The sequence below is a fragment of the Lissotriton helveticus genome, chromosome 1_2, assembly GCF_964261635.1.
Source record: "Lissotriton helveticus chromosome 1_2, aLisHel1.1, whole genome shotgun sequence".
Lineage (NCBI taxonomy): Eukaryota > Metazoa > Chordata > Amphibia > Caudata > Salamandridae > Lissotriton > Lissotriton helveticus.
This window is the reverse complement of record NC_136058.1, coordinates 77,663,417-77,682,987: the sequence shown is the minus strand read 5'-3', so window position 1 is coordinate 77,682,987 and position 19,571 is coordinate 77,663,417.

The following is a 19,571-nucleotide window of genomic DNA, read 5'->3' as shown; positions in this document are numbered from 1 at the left end:
CTGATGATACGCACTGCGTAAATCAAGTTTCAACAACAAGACCAATTCATTGATATTAGGTAATGGGACGTTGTCGACTACAAAATTTTGGTTTAACGTTCGCAAGTCCACACAGAATCTAAAGCTATTATCCGGTTTGCTTGTGATAACAACTGGAGAAATCCAACTTGACGTCTCAATTTCTTCAATGATACCTTGCTCCACCATCTCACCCAACATATACGCTTTACCTCTTCTCGAGCTATAATGGGTACCTTCCTAACCTTGTGCTGCATTGGTATAGCATTGGGTTTCAATACGATTTTGTGAACGTATCCCTTCAATTCACCAATCTTTTCCGAAAATAGCTTACTCATGCTGTTAACAATCGTCTCGGTATCTATCCCATCCTCGTCGCCAATTGTTATAATCCATAGAAGAAGATATCGTAGATACAATAAACAAGTTATACGTTTATTAATAGAGTACAGAGATCAAGCAGCGCACACACTGCAGGCAATCCAAATCTCTTAGATGAAACAGTTAAGTCATGGAACATCAGTGCCATGGAACTTTAGGCTAGCATCAGAAGATGCGACGCATTTAAAGCTACAGAGACATAAATACACATATATTCTTAACATAAATTTAAGAATACAACACTAGGTCTATAAGGGCTCTCTATTGTCCTGTAATGTCGTCATGCTGCATGCCAGAATTTGTGGTCCGAACAATATTAGGGCTATTGTAACGATCAGACGCCTCCCTCCAGTATACTACCCTACTGAGTTCAGAGTTGGACCTATCAAGGTAAGGGCTACTAGTTGGTTTAAGTCAATCAACAAGATCCAGTGGATCAGACCTGTTGTATACTGGGACATTATACAAACCACAAAATGGGGCTTCAGTTCCTGAGAAAGGAGAACACGTGTTACTAACAGGTGTGTCTGGAACAATATTATGAGGACAGTCAAAATGACTGTCTCATGTTGCCCTCACACATCCCCAAGGGGATGTCATGCTTCATCATAATCCGGTGCTTCTTGGCGGGCCGGCGCTGCAATGCCCTATGGGCCCCACGTAGGGTCTCTTTGGCGGAGATCTTTTTAAGAGATGCCGTATGATGCGTGCAAGTGAGGTGACTGGTGTGGTGGAGTAGTGAAACGTGGTTGTGGGTTAGAACTGATAGGGGAGCTCACAAACTATCTTTTACATAATAGACCACCCTGTCAGAGATAAAAACCTATAACCGGCAAATGCTACCATAGAGGTTTAAAAGGAAGCCTGGTATTTAATGTATCACAACTATGCAGGGAGGATACCCTATAGTCGTGAGGTGGGGGCCTCACTTTGTCTCTCACTCAATGATTTGTCGACATGTTTCGCGTGGTAAACATCGTTTACCACGAAGTTTTTACAACACGGTACCTTTAGCACGCATCCCTTACAACGCAAGTCGTTACCACGACTTGCGCTGGAGGGCGCTAAAGGATTAAAAATAGTAAATTTACTATCCAAACACCTTCCCTAGGGTCCACGGGGACTGGTGTTAGAATAGTAAATTATACTATTCGAAATCCGCGCCCCCCCAACGCAAGTCGTGGTAACGACTTGCGTTGTAAGGGATGCATGGTAAAGGGATGCGTTGTGACGGTACGCGTTGTACCGTCATACATCCGTTTCGCGCCTATAAATTGGTCTGAAAGATCCGTGGCGCTTCGTCAGGACATTAACATATATAATGAAAAATGACACCACATGATAATGGTGCCCCTTAAGTGTAACCTACTGTGTGTGTGGTTCAAGGTCCAACCTGTAAAGAAAAATATATATAAAGAAAGGGAGAGTTTACAGTGTCCCTGATATCACTGCGTTTCTGCTGCCAAAGGATACAGACGGCGGAAGATTGAGGAAATTGTCTGGTAGTACGACCAGGCAGTACACATGAAAAAGTTAAAATGCTAAAAATGACACAAACAAACACAAATGTAGGACACCAATTCTGTGCTGTCACAGTGATGTCCTCAATGAACGTTGTCATTGCAACGCAGGTCCTAGAGGCATGGTAGTGATGTATCTTAGGCAATGCCAACATATGCAAAACATAAATGGTAAATAACCTGATGTGGATGTGCCAGCATTCATTGTGGTTGATCAAGATTGTGTTGCCTGACATAGTCAGTTTCGACTGTGTGTGGCAGTTTATGCTACAGGATGGCATATAGGTGTGAGCTCAAACCATACGATCTACAGCAGTTATGATGGCAGATGGCCTGAGTAAACACAGAAGCGGACATGTAAAGTGGTGGTTGTGCCATGCTTTCATTATTAGAAGGTTCTCTAAGTGCCTGTTGATCATTTGCGTCATATGACTAAGTACCCAATGTATTTAAACAGTAGTGACTCTTCGCCTATATTATAACTGTGGGAGACAAAGTCCTGCCTACGATCAGGAAAATATCTAAGTAGGTTTAACTGGATTAAACATCACGCTTACCTAAAATAAAATCGCTTTTTACCACATGAAGGAGGTGCAGAGTTCAAGCGTGACCCGCTGTGGATACAGCACAGTGAGTTAGATTCTGCAGGACTCGCGGTAAATTAAAGCAATATGTCGGCCGTCTGATGGCTCGGTATGGGTACTCACGGTTTTGGAGTGCAGACTGTGCATCTGCACCTACCCTTCGGTATTCGCGACCCTGGGATTGTGGCTTGACAGATTCATGGTGCTTGATTATATGGGGTGAGACGAGGTGGGCGGCTACAAAATATGCAGTCACTTGGGTGTAGTTGCGCATGGCCGGTGGCCATATTGGAAAGGTTAGTCAGTTGATATTGATTGCCTGGCAATCAAGGGGTATGGAAGTGTGGCGTTTGAAATTAACGTTGTTGTTAGTATTTCTCCTGCATTGTAGGTGGCCATGTTGGAATGGTTAGTCATTAACAATAGATTGTTTGGCAACCATAGGGTCCAGTACAAAACCCAGATCTACCACCAGATACAGGGGATGTCAACGGGGAGTACATTTGCGACCAGCTTGGCATCTCTGTATATGGCCAATTTTGAATCCAAAACGGTCAACTGTACCACTAATCCATTTAAGACCAACATCTTATTATGGAATGGATACATAGATGACGTGCTGATTTTTTGGAAAGGCAACAAAGACAGCTGCGAATCCTTTCCAGATTGGGTCAATACATTGAACCCCTACCTCAAGTTCACAAGCTCAAACTCAGACTCTGAGATCCCCTTTCTGGACTCATGATTAGCCTTACACAAGGTCAATTCTAAACAAGAACACACAAGAAGGACACAGACTGCAATAGCCTTCTCTCATTTGATAGTCACAACCCCAAGTCCCTGCAGGAAATCCTCCCATATGGTCAGTTTCTACGCCTCTGACGTAACTGCAGCAACCTGACAGATTATCACACTCCAGCTGCAGAACTGAGTCACAACCTCCTTGAAAGAAAGCACCCTCAGAAAGTGGTTAGATTAGCAAAAAAGAGGGCAGGCAATAACAACAGAGAGGCTGTCCTTGAAAACAACGCACACACTAAGGAAGAAGTGATGACGTGTCACTTCCTATACACCTCTCTCAAATAAAGTAAAATCAATCCTACTAAAACCTTGGAGAATCTTGAATACAGGAACCTAGACTTAGAAGGCCCCCGCTTTGCATTCAGAAGAACTTCTAATCTGAGAGATCAGTTAGTACATATCAGACCACGCATGAACAAGCCCAACATACAGAACACCCTTTGGAATCTTCCACCAGTTACTGGACACTACCCATGTGGTGGTTGTACCACATGTAAATCCACTTCACACTCCACCACCCTACAGTTAGGCTCATTCTCCTGGACACAAAGGCAGCATACTAACTGTAATACTAAAAACTGTTTACCTGATCCCTTGTACTATGGACTACATAGTAATGACAACAAGATCTGTGAAAATCAGGATAGGGGAACACAGAAGCACTATCAGATGTGGTCGGAGTGCGACTAAAATGAGCAACCATTTCAAGGAGCAAAAGCACTCCACTGATGACCTAAAATGGACAGTCCGCAAAAGCAACCCTTCCTGGAATGCCACAACCCTCTTTAGACATGAACAGCGATGGGTATTCCATCATCACATGAACAAGAGTGGACTCAATGATGAGATACCGTGGATTGAGCTTTAAACACTCATATCCAATCACATAGTATCCATATCTCTGCTCTGGATGAAGAAATTCATGTACTTACACCCTATCTTAGATATATATCATGGAGCGCTATCCAATTCAAGAAACAGGTATTCGCCTAAGTGAGATGTCATTATCACTCTAGTACCTTCATGAGGTCTATTGCTCTCATATTGTTCCAACATCCAACCAATACCGCCACACTGGGCTACACTAACTTCAACATATTATCAATAACACGACCATTCAAAACTGTAAGGAATAGACAGTCCAATCGTGCCGCCGATTCACCTTTAGGGAATAGTTCCCTATATCACAAACATGACCATATACTTCCTTCAGGCTTCAGGGATGTGCCACCCTTGATACTCAATTTCTATCTATATTCACCTCAATAATGCAGGAGTAATACTCACAACTACACTATTTTAACATACCACACTTCCACCCTGAGGTTACCAAGCAATCTATTGTTAATGACTAACCATTCCAACGTGGCCACCTACAATGCAGGAGAAATACTAACAACCACGTTAATTTCAAACACCACACTTCCATACCCCTTGATTGCCAGGCAATCAATATCAACTGACTAACCTTTCCAATATGGCTGCTGGCCATGCGCAACTACACCCAAGTGGCTGCACATTTTGTAGCCGCCCACCTCTTCTCACCCCATATAATCAAGCACCATGGATCTGTCCAGTCCCAATCCCAGGAACCTGGATACGGTAGGGTAGGTGCAGACGCACGGTCCGCACTCTAAACCCGTGAGTACCCATGCCGAGCCATCGGCCGGCCGACATATTCCTTTAATTTACCTTGAGTCCAGCTTATTCTAACTAACTCTGCAGTTTCTACAGCGGGACACGCTTGAAAGTGGCACCTCCGTGCCACCTGATGTGGTAAAAAGCGGTTTAGCTTTAGGTAAGCGTAAAGTTTACTCCAGTTACCCCTACTTGGATATTTTCCTGATCGTAGATAGGACTTTGTCACCCACAGTTATAATATAGGCGAAGAGTCACTACTGTATAAATGCATTGGGTGCTTACTCATATACTGCAAATGGGCAACAGGCACTTAGAGCACCTTCGAACTCAAGCATGGGCACAACCACCACTTTACATGTCCACTTCTGTGTTTACTCAGGCCATCTGCCATCATAACTGCTGTACATCGCATGGTTTGAGCTCACACGTATATACCATCCTTTAGCATAAACTGGCACACACACTCGAAACTGACTATGTCAATAACATGACCATTCAAAACTGTAAGGAATAGACAGTCCAATCATGGCGCCGAATCACCTTTAGGGCATAGTTCCCTATATCACAAACATGACCATATACTTCCTTCAGGCTTCAGGGATGTGCCACCCTTGATACTCAATTTCTATCTATATTCACCTCAATAATGCAGGAGTAATACTCACAACTACACTATTTTAACATACCACACTTCCACCCTGAGGTTGCCAAGCAATCTATTGTTAATGACTAACCATTCCAACGTGGCCACCTACAATGAAGGAGAAATACTAACAACACGTTAATTTCAAACACCACACTTCCATACCCCTTGATTGCCAGGCAATCGATATTCACTGACTAACCTTTCCAATATGGCCGCTGGCCATGCGCAGCTACACCCAAGTGACTGCACATATTGTAGCCGCCCACCTCTTCTCACCTCATATAATCAAGCACCATGGATCTGTCCAGTCCCAATCACAGGAACCTGGATACGGAAGGGTAGGTGCAGACGCACGGTCCGCACTCTAAACCCGTGAGTACCCATGCCGAGCCATTGGCCGGCCGACATATTCCATTAATTTACCTTGAGTCCAGCTGAATCTAACTAACTGTGCAGTTTCCACAGCGGGACACGCTTGAAAGTGGCACCACCGTGCCACCTGATGTGGTAAAAAGCGGTTTAGCTTTAGGTAAGCGTAAAGTTTACTCCAGTTACCCCTACTTGGATATTTTCCTGATCGTAGATAGGACTTTGTCACCCACAGTTATAATATAGGCGAAGAGTCACTACTGTATAAATGCATTGGGTGCTTACTCATATACCGCAAATGGGCAACAGGCACTTAAAGCACCTACGAACTCAAGCATGGGCACAACCACCACGTTACATGTCCACTTCTGTGTTTACTCAGGCCATCTGCCATCATAACTGCTGTACATCGCATGGTTTGAGCTCACACGTATATACCATCCTTTAGCATAAACTAGCACACACACTCGAAACTGACTATGTCAGGCAACACAATCTCGATCAAGCACAATGAATCCTGACACATCTGCATTGGGTTATTTACCATTTATGTTTGGCACATGTTGGCATTACCGTAGATACATCACTATCATGCCTCTAGAACCTGCGTTGAAGTGACAAGCTTCATTGCGAACATCACTGCCACAGCACGGAATTGATGTCTTACATTTGTGTCATTTTTATCATATTAACTTTTTCATGTGTACTGTCTGGTTGTGCTACCAGACAGTTCCCCCAATCTTCTTCCTTCTGTATCCTTTGGCGGCAGAAACACAGGGTCGCGCCTGAGGAATTTTTTGCTTTTTGTGGTTCTGCTAGCACTCACCTTCGCCTGGTTGGGCTCCGAGCAAATGTGCATGCCCCTGCTGCTTTGGAAGTGACTCTTGATCCCCGGACATCGCCTCAAAGACCCTGGTAGCACTCGGAGTCCCAGGGTGCACCTCAGCGCCCTTATTGTCAACAGCTACCACTGGGGGAGGAATGATCATCGCGCTATAAAGCGCTGCCTCGACCCTCTCGGCGCGGGACGCGCGCAGGTTGCGCCTGGGCACAGCCCGGGCCAGGGGCGGGCCCGTCTGAGGCAGTAAGAGGCTGGTCTGGGCAATCCCCCTAACAACTTGATTCTGAGTCTATTAATGCACTGCTCATTTTCTAGCTGTAGATATTTTCCGGGGGTAGGCTTTGTTTAAGCATGAATAAGTGCAAAGATCGAGGTGTTGTAGGGACCTTAGACGCTTTCCTTCTGAGGGCAGAATTAGCCCTCATAAATGAAATTAAATTAACTGAACGAAGATTATCTCTAGAGCCCGTTCCCTCACAGAGCAGACTTTCTCTGACGCCTGTATTTATGAACCAAGGGAGAGCACCCAGTAATGAGCCGTCCCCCATACTGATTGGCACCTCACCACAAATTGCAATTGACCAAGCAACAGAGATTGATTCTTCCCCACCCTCTGAATCTGAGGGAGTCCCTGGTGGGTCTAAAATCATCACTAGAGGGCAAAAGGCCAATTATAGGGCAGATACTAGTGTAGAACCCCAAAGAAAAAGAAAGGCAAAAATACTCAAAAACAGAGCAAACCAGCCCAGAATATAAATAGGAGAAGAGGGAAACCAGTCACTGACACGGAGAAGGGCCCACTGTTACCTACAAAACAGAATGAGACGGCTAAGCTTGCTGATGGTATACTAGATGGGGAAAGCTGGAGTTAATGATGACAACTCTTCTGGAACCTGTTTTGCTGAAGGTGACTAATATTGAAACTAGATTAGCAAAGGTGGAAGAGATGGTGACCAGTCGACACCTAGCTTCAACTGCAGTCGGCTCTAAAACAAGAGAATGCCTTTCACCTGGTGGGGGAGCAGGTATGGCATCCGGACCATCTCTGAGCTCCAATTTAAAAAAACAACTACATGGCAGGACCACCAATAATAATTTCAACGAAGACCTAGTATGTATTAGCAAACATCTTCTTGAAGTTGTTCGTCATGCTACAGCCCCTAATAACCCGCCTGGCTTAGTAGAGGAAGTAGAGACCACCAGAGAGAATACTAGGATGAATGGTGAAAATTGAGTTCTAGAGAAGGGGAAACACTTCTTAGAACATCTAGATCCAACTCATAATTTACTACAGAACCTAAACCTTCCACCAGAAGCAACCCCCTACACGGGGGTTTTAGCTAACATCCCCCTTTGCTCACGTAACGATTTTGAGCATTGGTCTACACTAAAGAATAAGTTCGTACGTTTTTTAACTGCAAACATTGGTCTGAATAATCATCTTTTGTCAGATTTTGAAATGTCACGTAGGATTGGATGGGTGGGCCCTTCGCCTAAATCATTGAGTGGAGATTGTGTTGTTTTAACCTTTAGGTCACCTTTATTAGTACACACAATCTTGGAAAGGGGCATTAACGGACCTGTTAACCCGAATGCCATAAATATATTACCGCTGGGATATTTGTACAGACCATGTCATTTTTTACAACGACAAGCCTTTATGCCTGAGGGAGATAATTATAGGGGAATAAAGCAGTTTAGATACCCCATTCCAACTTATAACTGCTTTGATGATGCACTGAACTCCCTGAAAAATATTGATTGACTGGACCTCGGGAACTTTCTCGCACCTTCCAGACACGTAAATAGAAGTGAAGTAGGTACATTAGTAAGGGATAATGACAACTCTCTCGTACCTTCCAGACATGTAAATAGAAGTGAAGTAGGCATATTAGCAAGGGATAATGACAACGTTCCCCTAAACCAGCAGTGGAAAATAGAAGAGATGAGGCTCGAGGACACATGGATTTGAACACGTAGAGTTGGGTCGATTCTTGAGGCACCTTATACATCCACGTTCTAAACATAGGTCTAACTAATGATTTCTTCAAAAGCAGAGGAGATGTTAGCCCCTGAACACAAAGCCACGATCAACTCTGTTGATCTTTACAATGTTTCTTTCCCATCTAGTCACTTGTGGAAGGAATCAAAGGGCATGTTAACTTACCCAAAAAATGGAACCGATGATGGTAAATTTCCCTGTTGTAATATTGCATCATGGAACATAGCTGGGACTGGTTCTAAACTAAGTAATCAACTATGGTGGGACTTTATTACCAAGTTTGAGATTCTGTGTCTTCAAGAAATTTGGGCCAAGGAAGAGATACATTTGAACGGGTATAGGACCTACCACACCCCAGTAGTTGAAGTACAGATCGGTAGGGCTAAGGGTTGCCTGGCACATACATATTGAATACCCTGGAAATAAAGTAGTGACGCTGCTCGCCAATGATGACTACCACCACCTAATCAAAATGGATGTGGACACAACATGTTCTATAGCCCTGGTTAATCTTTATAACAACATTCCGAAGTTAGCCAGTAGAGGCAAGATAAAAGATATTATGGTAATTCTGTCTGGGGACTTAAACTGTACCCTATGTCCCAATGCTGGGGATGATTTATGTCGAGCCTTAAGAGAAGACGGGGTAGGATCGTCACACTTTAGGCATACTGCCTTAGGGGAGCTGTTTAATGATCTCATTCTAAGCCATGATTTAGGATTTGTAAATGAGCTATGTCCATCTCCTGCCCCTCTGCGATGGACATTTAATGGGAGGGGACTTTGCTCTACGATTGACCTTGTATTTCTATCAAGTAACTACTCACGTAGTCTTCGTTCTTTTTTAATATTTCTGGAAATCCTCCTATTGATCATTTTCCAGTTTGCCTGATGATCAGACTGCCCTCTAGCAAGAGGCTCAGACCCCATAATAACAATGATCAGCTGCTAGAAACTATTGCTTTCGGGAGTACCAATGTATACTCCCTTCGTTGGGCCCCGGTAGACCAAGAAAAACTGACTAATACAGTGGTATAGAAATGTAAAACTGACATAGAGCTTTGCCTAAGTGAAGAAGCTGTCCCTGAAAATATTTCAGCCTCATTTATGGGTATAACCACTGTAATAAATGAGTCCCTCACTAGATGAGAGAAGAATAATGGTCCACAACATGGATGGTTTGACCAAAATGCACCCAAGCACATTTTCAGTTAAAAAAAGAACTGCAGAAAATTCCTAGAAATGTCCCTGCAAAAAGGATAGCCAGAGGGGCATATAAAGAGGCATTAAGGGGTAGGAAAGCCACACTGAAGAAGGAGGCTTGGGAGGCCCTATATCTGGCCTCAGTAACTAAAGATAGTGCTGCATTCTGGAGGGCAATTAGGGCCCCCTTTTTAAGTAGTGAAGTGGGCCCGACAATTGAGATAGCTATAACAGAGGAACAGTGGATAAACCACTTTTCCCATGTATATAAAGGAGAGGTTAACCCCCCTACAGATGATAATCTTCCTCGGGAGATCCCTGGTATAAACTGTTCATTGCAGCACAAGGAACTAGGGTTTACCCTAGAGGAGGTGGAGCAGGCCCTCCACCCTAGTCAGGGTGGCAAGGCTCCGGGCCCAGACGGGTCCCTGTTGACATATTTAAATCAAACGTCTCTTTGTGGGGGCCCCTTCTGCTACAGGTCCTTAATGTTAGCTGTAGCACTAATTTCCTACCTACCTGGGAGCGATAGGCACGATCCGGAATGCTATAGACCTATCTCCTTACTGGACGCTATAACGAAGTTGGTAGGCAGAGTTCTCCTCGAGTGCCTTCAGGATTGGGCTCAAGAGAACTCGGTCCTGTCAGACCTGCAATATGGATTTCGGGCCGGGGTAGGTACTATAGAGCAGGGCATAAATCTTTCTCTTTTAGTGGGGAAATACACAAGGGCTAAGAAAGGTAACCTGTTTTCAGGATTTGTGGACCTCACAGCCGCGTTTGACTGTGTGGTCCATAGTAAATTGTGGCTAACTTTAGAAGTTATGGGGGTTGAATCAGACAATATTTATTTTCTTAAATGATATTATTGTGATGCCAAGGCCCGTGTCCACCATGGTGTGAGGGGAGAATGCTCAGTAGCATTTCCGATTAGGAGCGGAGTCAGACAGGGTTGTGTCATGGCTCCGTTCCTTTTCAACCTGTATATAAATGGACTAGGGAAGGCCCTTGTTAGGGATAACCAGGACTTTCCCCTAGTAGCTGGCCGTCCAATATCAGCCCTCCTGTATGCGGACGACGCAGTATTGATGTCTCGTACCCAAGTAGGCCTTCAGCGTGTCTTGGATAGTTTTTCCCTCTTCATGAAAGATCTAAGCTTTTTTTTTTTTCAAAACCTTTATTGATGGTCACACAGTTAACACTGCTTTAAGCCAACAACCCGGAGGCAGGCAGCAACTTAATACTATAGACGTATAGTTATTTGATACACAGCCACAGTGCCGACAACATATACTGTCCGGCGGCGATTTATGTCAAATACGGCATACAGAATTCCTTGTCCTGTGCGATATACAATTTTCATAAAGTCTAAAGGACTTTGTAACTTGTGTAACAAAACCCATAACCCCATCCCTAAAAACGAATCCTCCTCATATCCCATCCTGTTTCTGATGTACTTGATTAGCTATCCAAAATGGCAAGTCACCACCATTACCCCTTATAACTATTCCTCACGTCCCACGCATGAACCACTTGTTGCTTGTCCCTAGTGCAATAACTCACAGCATCTCTCATACAGCCATATCCAAGACAGACTCCCCACCCCTCCCAGTCATTCAATGTCCACACAGTTCCGATCCCACTCGTCCTAACCATCCCACCAAAGGTTCCCAAATATCAACGGGTCTGGACATATGGCATAAGTTCCCAATAGGACGTTAATTGATCCTTGCAATACACAGCAGAGCTTATCCAGCCTGCCACTGTCGGCGGGGTCACCCTCTTCCAGTGCAACGCAATCTGTCTCTTGGCCAGCAACAACAACAGTGCAACCAATTTGTGTGAGCTGCAAGGTATTTCCATAACAAAAACCAATAGTGCCATAACAGGGTCCACCTGTAAGTCTAGTTCGACAATGTGCCCTATATGCCATATGACAAACTCCCAATATGCCTTTATCCGCTCACATTCCCAAGTCAGGTGAAAAAACGTTGCCTCCAATTCCCCACATCTCCAACATTTATCGTCATTTTGAAGTCCCATTCGCAAGAGCTGTTTAGGCGTACGATAAGTTCTATGCAGATAATTGAAATGTATTAGTGTCAACCTGTAATTAGGTGAAATATTTTCAAGCTGTGAACAGCAAAATAGCCATTGTTTATCAGTGATAACTATATTAGCCTCTCCCTCCCAGTCTAACTTTGACGAACTTATTATTACTGGTGCAGTGTCTTGAGTAACACTATAGATCCGCGTTATTAGCTTACGAGGTAACTCATTAGATAGTAGGTCCTCCAGCGCAGGCAAAAAGGGGGGTGCGCTGGAAAATCCGGGAATTGAGCTCCACATGCCGCTCTCAGCTGATAGTACAACAACAGGTCAGAGGCAGAAGGGTCATTCGGCGCACACATTTTCTGCAATGTTAAAAATGAATCGCCAGCAGTGTTAAGCCCACATTTGTGTGCTCTATCCGTCACACCTTTATCTGTCAGTGGGCCCAAAAGTGGATTCCCCCCAGCGGTATCGATGGTGCGAAAAGCTCCGCAATGCCAGCACGTTTAGCTAATTTAGACCATGCCCATCTCACTGCTTCTACCGTATTTATATCTGTTGGGGATCTTTTATATGGGTTATAGACAGTTGCATTAAGTGGGGTAGGCGCAGCCACGTCCATTTCAATAGCTACGTGTGGTTGGAATGGAATCGGATGATGCCAATAATGTAGGTATTGAGCCTGTGCACTATAGGCGTATAACTCGAAGTCCGGAGCAGCGAGCCCTCCCTGGCTAAATGGAAGAGTCAAGAGATTCCAGGACACCCTCGGCTGCCTACCCGCCCAGACCAGTTCCAAAATTGCAGTCCTTAGGTGTTTAAAAAATTGACCAGTAAGTGGAAGGGGAATATTAACAAGCAAATATAAACATTTAGGTAAGATTACCATCTTTGTTATTGCTATGCGACCCATCAGGGAGAGCGGCAGCGTTTTCCACCTCTGTATTTTAACTTCCAGCCAGTCCATTGCTGTGCCATAATTGGCAAGCCATATTTCTTGTATGGACCTAATGAAACATATACCCAGATATTTGACCTCTTCCGCCGCCCATTCTATAGGAAATTCAGTTACGCATTGCTTCGTACCATCAGTCAGAGGCAGCATCACTGACTTTGCCCAGTTGATCTGTACGCCCGTTAGGCCGCCATAGCGTATAAATTCTCTCATGAGAGGATCAAAGTTTTCATCAGGGTTAGTCATATATATGGTAATATCGTCTGCATACATGGAGATAAGCAGACCTCTCGAGGTAAAGCCTATGCTACGGTGCGTGTGATGCTGCCTTAGACGGGCCGCCAGCGGTTCAGTGGCAATAGCAAATAGAAGCGGCGACAGGGGCATCCCTGCCTCGTGCCTCTCGTAATGTTAATCGGTCCCGAAATCTGTCCATTGACCTTCACTCTTGCCGTAGGGGCAGTATACAGCAGTCTGATTTGTTGTATAAATAGTGGGCTAAATCCCATACACTTAAATAAGGCAAACAAAATCTCCATTCTAGAGAGTCGAGAGTCGAAAGCCTTGGTGGCGTCCAACAATGCCGCAGCCGCCTTCACCCAGGAGTCCAGATAATGCAGTAGGCCGAACAACACTATCAAGTTGTGAGAGGTCGACCGTCCCGAGACGAAACCAGATTGGTCCGATAACGCAATTTGGGGTAACATAGGTTTAAATTTATCCGCCAATAGTTTCGCATAGATCTTTGCGTCTAAGTTAATTAACGAGAGGGGGCGGTAGGATTCAGGGCAAGTCGGATCTTTATTGGGCTTTAAGAGAGTTATAATCATGGCCTCTCGTAGCGTGGGCGGGAGAATCCCCGTTTCCATGGCTTCAAGGTACACCCGATGTAGTCTGGGTGCAACTATGTCTACATATTCTTTATAAAAGGCCGCCGTGAGCCCGTCCGAGCCTGGGGCCTTGTCAGCTGGCATGCCCGCTATGACTCCCCGAACATCCTCTACGGTGATCGGGAAGATCCATATATTTTCTCGCCCCATCATTAAACCATGCCAAGGCGATCGTGTCCAGATAGTCCGTTATATTCATCTTACTGGGGGTTGTCTGAGAGGTGTAAAGTGATCTGTAAAAATCTGTCATGGTGTTTAGTATGTCCAGTGGTGTTCTAGCTGTGCCTCCGTCCGTATCTCGTAATTCAGTAATGTATTCCGCCCCTCTGGGTGCACTTAACAGGGATGCTAGTGTTTTCCCTGCACGATCCCCTTCCCCATACCGCCTGGCTTGTGCATACTTATTAAGAAAAGCAGTTTCCCTCTCCGCTTCCTCCTGATACCGCGTAAGCGTGGCTCTGATCTCAGCCCGTGCAGAGGATGCGGGGAGCTCAGCAATTACATTTTCCAACCTCGCAAGCTCCTTCTCCAATCGTTCTAGAGTGTCCCTAATTGACCTGAGCACACCTGTTTTGAGAGCCATACAGCTGCCTCTCGTCACAACTTTGAAAGCTTCCCACAGTGTGCTCAGTGAATCAACCGACCCCTCATTTATTTCAAAATATTCTGTTAATTGCTCGCGGAGTCCTTCCCGAAATACCTGATCGAGCAACGCCCGTGAGGGGAACCTCCAGCTTAAGGGCTGCCTATATGGTGGTGGTATAGACAACTTCACTCTTACAGGTGCATGATCGGAGAGCGACCTCAGCAGGTGATCTGCATCTTCCACCTGGAAATGTAAGTCTGTTGACAACAACCAGTAATCGATTTTCGACCACGCATTTCTATGTGCCGTAACACATGTACCCACCCGTGTTCCCGGATGCAGGGCTCTCCATGAATCTATTAAACCAGCTTCCGTCATAATATCGCCTAACACCTCAGCTGCCTTAGGGTGATGTTCACGGGGCACTCCCTGTCTGTCAACTGAAGGGGACAACACAACGTTAAAGTCACCACCCCACAACACCGCTGCACTGCCACACATTTGAACTTTATGCCAAACAGTCTGAAAAAAGGAAGGGCAATCTGCATTAGGGCCATAAACATTCACTATCAACACCTGAACACCACTTAATGTACCCATTAAGCAATATAAATCTACCTTCCGTGTCAATTATCTTGGTACGGGTGTTCCATTGTAATCCTCTGCGGATTAGTATAGCCACTCCCCTAGCATAATTTGAGTAGGGTGCTTCTACTACCACTCCCCATCTACTATGCCTAAGCATAGGTGTGTTTACAGTTGCCAAATGTGTTTCCTGTAACAGGCAAATATCCACTTCCTTCCACAGCAAATATGAGTGCACCAACCTCGCCTTTCTGCGGTTATTCAATCCCCGTACATTCCAAGAAATACAAGTGATGGTCTTCACAGGGAAACGCAAACCAATATATAATTCACAGCACATACTCTCCCCATTGTGATCAAACACCTTCCAATTCTGATAAGCAAACCAAGGAAGCTATTAACAGTGGTTGTTACATCCAAACTAGCATTCTAGGTTGCCCTTTCAACCTTGTAACAGAAATCGTCAGTGGTGGAATCCCAAAACAGAATAGGCATATGCTAAACGTCATTTGATGAATAGCGACAGTCCCCCTCTCCAACAAATCCCCTGAATTACTCAACAGCACATTCCCACCCATCCCACCCACACCAACCCCCCAATCAGGTCGTGTTATCTCCCCCTCTACCTCCCACCCCCATACCCCAACAGAAAACAAAAACAAAATCCAGACAACGGGATACATCCCAGAGGGTACGCAGGGTGGCCGCCATACTCCCCTGTACTTGTGACAGGGTGGCCGAGCAGCCGACGTCACATCTTCATCTCTAGGACCCACCCATTTGCAGGGTGAGCTATTGAACGCAATTGAACAACCAAGCACAAGAATACATAGCGACCTCCGAGAGGCGGACTTAGGAGCATACCCCAATCGTATGGAAGTGAACCTGTTAGCTGCAAACTCACCACCAACAGACAATCGTACCTCCACATGGCATAAACTTACATAAATCATTCAATGTCACTTAACCGTTCTGTTGGCTCCTGATCCTCCGGTGTCGTCTGCTGTCTCTGATTTCTGGCCAATTGCTTGGCATAGGTCAGCGCTGCCTTTGCGTCGACAAAGAAGGTAGGTCTGCCAGGGCCCTGAACACGCAATTTAGCTGGGTATATCAAGGCATATTTCGTACCTGTTTGCTGAAAAATCTTTTTCGCCGGTATGAACTCTCTACGGGCAGCTTGTACCTGCAGGGTAAAATCCGTATACAGCGCTATATCGTTCCCTCGATATTGTATCTTGTCCTTTTCTCTCGCGAGTCGTAGTATTGTGTCCCTATCCCTATAATTTAGTACTCGAGCCAAAATCGGTCTTGGCGGAGCGCCCGGTTTTGGTCTGGGTCCTAGGGATCTGTGAGCTCTTTCAATCAGAAACATCGAAGATAAGCCATCACCAAAAAGGTCCTTCATCATATCCTCAATGTAACTCTCCATATTAGGGGTGTCCGTGGATTCCGCAATTCCTGTTATGCGTACGTTATTTAATCTTGATCTCACTTCCAAATCTTCATTCTTCTGCTGGATCAGAGCCAGCACTTTATCCATCCCTTTCACTTTCTTTCTTTGACGAATCCCTTGTTTCGCACACACACAGGCGGCCCTGTTGGCATAGATTTTTCCCCACAGCTGTGGTAGCGTCAGCGTCCAACCAGTGCAACTTCACTCACCCCCTCCGAGTCGAATCGTCCGCTGTAGAGGAGTTTGTGGAAGCGCAGGGCACCGGTAGGACGGAGCACGTGTCACACCGTGCAACTCTGACCTTCACTGCACAGATCCCGAATGACAGCCGCCCGTCCAGGCCCCTCCACCAGCAGATATAAAAAGCGTGGGGGGTATGCAAATCTGAGTCCCACGTCAGGGGAAGCAACAATATGGCGGGGTCGAGGCAACCACTACAGAAGCGAACTACCACCCATCTGCAGGCGAGAGAGCAAGACGCCACACTCCGCTGTCCAGCGCGTGGTAATACTGTTTCCACGTAGATTCAGTAGCGCCCTGTGTTCGAGGATCGTATTCGCCCTTACTTGGTCCGCATGCACTGGACCAATCACAGCAGCCCCTTACAGCGTGTCACGGCAGCGTGGCTCTCGAGGACACAATATGGCGGTCCACAATCATGCCCCCAATCGATGAATGTCCATTCAAAATCGCACTCCACAGCAGACCTCTGTGTGTCTGAGTCGCAACGGGTGTCCAAGTGTCTGCTGAGTTCCCACACGGCTCCGCATCAGCAGCCTTGTCTTCCCAGCCGCTCTACACCAGTTCGCATCAGCCCTCGCTTACCGACAGTCTTCTCCCGTACTTCGCGGTCTCCTCCCGGCAGCCCACAGCTACGTCGATTAGCGGCACCACTGCGGCAGCCTCACCCGCTTCACTGTGACCCCAGTGCCGGGATCCTAGAATGGTCTCCCTCGACACCGCTCACCGCCACTTATATGGGCTCAGCACTTTCCGCCGCCGGGTCTCGGCTCATTCTTTCCGCAAGACGTCCGCTACTTGAGTCTCCGGTCGCACTCAGTCTTTTAGGCCGCACCTCCGCTCCAGCAATCTCGCGGGCACTGCTCCGCTGCCGTTCGCGCTATGCCCCCGACACTTTAGCAAAGCAGAGCGGAGAACACAGACAAGCTCTGGCCCCAGGCAGGTCCGAGATAGCTCGTGAGTTGAATGGATAATTAACGGATTTTGGGCTCGGCCGGCGGAGCTGCAAAGTTAGGCAGCCATTCCGCTCAGCAGCCAAGCCACGCCCCCCAAAGATCTAAGTTTAAGAGTAAACTCATCCAAAAATTTTAATATGGTATTGGCATCGAGAAGCATAAGGATATGTATGTGGTAGGGCAAAAGATCGGGATTGCAAAGAAGTTCTCATATTTGGGTATTCTTTTTGCCCATAATGATTCCTGGGCTCAAGCAGTTTTAGCTAAAAGATTGGTACTTTTACGCACTACATCTGCTTTAACTACGTTTGCCAGAAAATTGGAAAAAAGACCCCCTGTAGAACTTCTAAAAATACATAAAGCAAAGTGTGTTGCAGCGGCAGTCTATGGGAGTGGGGTTTGGGATTTTGTAGATCTACTCGCAATCCAGAGAGTTGAAAACTATTTCGTAAGATATATTTTATGCCTACCGAAAGTTTCTTCTGCATGCGTTTGTCATGCAGTTAGGGCTTGCATTTATCTCTGATTTGATTAGGCTTCAACCTGTGCTCTTATGGCACAGACTGTGGTCTAAAAATGAGGCCAAATTAAATAGAGAAATTCTTCTAGATACTTTGAACCTGGAAGGAGCAATGAGGATACCATGGCTAAGATATGTGCACAATGTTTTTAAAGATCTTGGCCATCCTGAGTTTTTTACTGACCCTGGCACCCACAAGTTTATAACAAGAAAGAAAATAAGAAAAGAGGGTATGCTGCTGCTAGACTCTAATAGAATGTCATCTGAGATTTTAAAACCCACTGTTCTGCACAACCAGACATTCAACCTTACTCAACCTATGTACAAGGTGTCTATGATAGGTTCCAATTGATATGTTTTAGGCTTGGAGTTTTTCACCGACTAGTCACTTTTCTGACAATAAATGACTGGTCTCAAAACCTCCAAGCCTACCTTGTGATAATTCTTCCCCACAGTCCACTTTTCATGTTACCCTCTTCTGCAAATTCTATACTGCTGTAATGGCTCTGTATTTATTACCTAGTCCTAAATAGCTTGGGCTGCGCCAATGTCAACCAGCCTTATTGGCTTTACAATGTTTAGATAATGAGCATACGGTTTTCTGGATATTGATTTTTCTGAATAAAGGTTTGTCCTACAGGAAGCAAATGTCCATGACTTGATATACTGTGTCAAGAGCTTTTCTTAGTTTAATACTGTTTTAACTTTTTAAAGTTGGAGCCTAAATTAACTTATGTGTGAATTTTCTTGTATGAATAATAGTATTGTATTTTTAATGTGCTTTTATGATTGTCTATTTCAACAATCGAATAAAGCTTTCTTGACAGACTGACTGACTGACTACCAGGATTCCTTTTAAACCTCGGGGTAGCATTGCTTGTTATAGGTTTTTATCTCTGACAGAGCAGTCTACTTATTGAAAGATAGTTTATGACCTCCCCTATCAGTTTTAACCCACAAATTGTTTCACTACACCACCACACCAGTCACCGCACTTGCCCACATCATACGGCATCTCTTAAAAAGATCTCCACCAAAGTGACCCTTCGGGAGACCAGTAGGGCATTGCAGCGCCAGCCCGATGAGGAGCACCACCCTATGATGAATCATGACCTCCCTTGGAAATGTGTGAGGGCAACATGAGACAGTCATGTTGACTATCCTCACGATATAGGTCCAGACACACCTGTTAGTAACACTTGTTCTCCTTTCTCAGGAACAGAAGTCCCCTTTTTTGATACTTTAATATACCTATAGGAGCACAGGCAATGGACCTCTTAAACTAGCTCCCGGTACCCGTCTCCCCTCTGTCTCACAGAGGAAAGTCA